Source organism: Arachis ipaensis, chromosome B08 (genome assembly GCF_000816755.2).
Source record: "Arachis ipaensis cultivar K30076 chromosome B08, Araip1.1, whole genome shotgun sequence".
NCBI lineage: Eukaryota > Viridiplantae > Streptophyta > Magnoliopsida > Fabales > Fabaceae > Arachis > Arachis ipaensis.
In genome coordinates, this window is record NC_029792.2 from 18,114,665 (window position 1) to 18,115,138 (window position 474).

A 474-nucleotide genomic window follows, 5' to 3' on the forward strand; every position below is an offset into this window, starting at 1 on the left:
GAAATTTGATTAATTTTTAAAATTTTAGGGATAAAAATGACTTACGTTTGAACTTTTAAGGACTATTTTGATTATAAATAACTTTTTTACATGTTAAGTGACCACGTGTCACTGACACGTCAACCAATCATTTTATGACACGTGGTATTAACCCACTACGTCATCATGCCACGTGACACTTAACGTGACACGTCATCATTCAACTGACGGAATGACTAATGTGACCAAATCGTATATTTTTTGTGGACAATTTCGATTAATTTTATCTTTCGAAGACCAAAATAAAAATCGAAGTATCTTTCAAGAATAATTTTGACTATTAACTCCAATTTGTTTTATGTGAAATAAATTTACATGAAGTTTACTTGAACTATAATATAAATCAACTTAAAAGTAATATCGAATAAAAATATTAAGTCCGACTAAGTTTTGTATATCCTTAACTATAGTTATGATAACTATATGACCCCATAA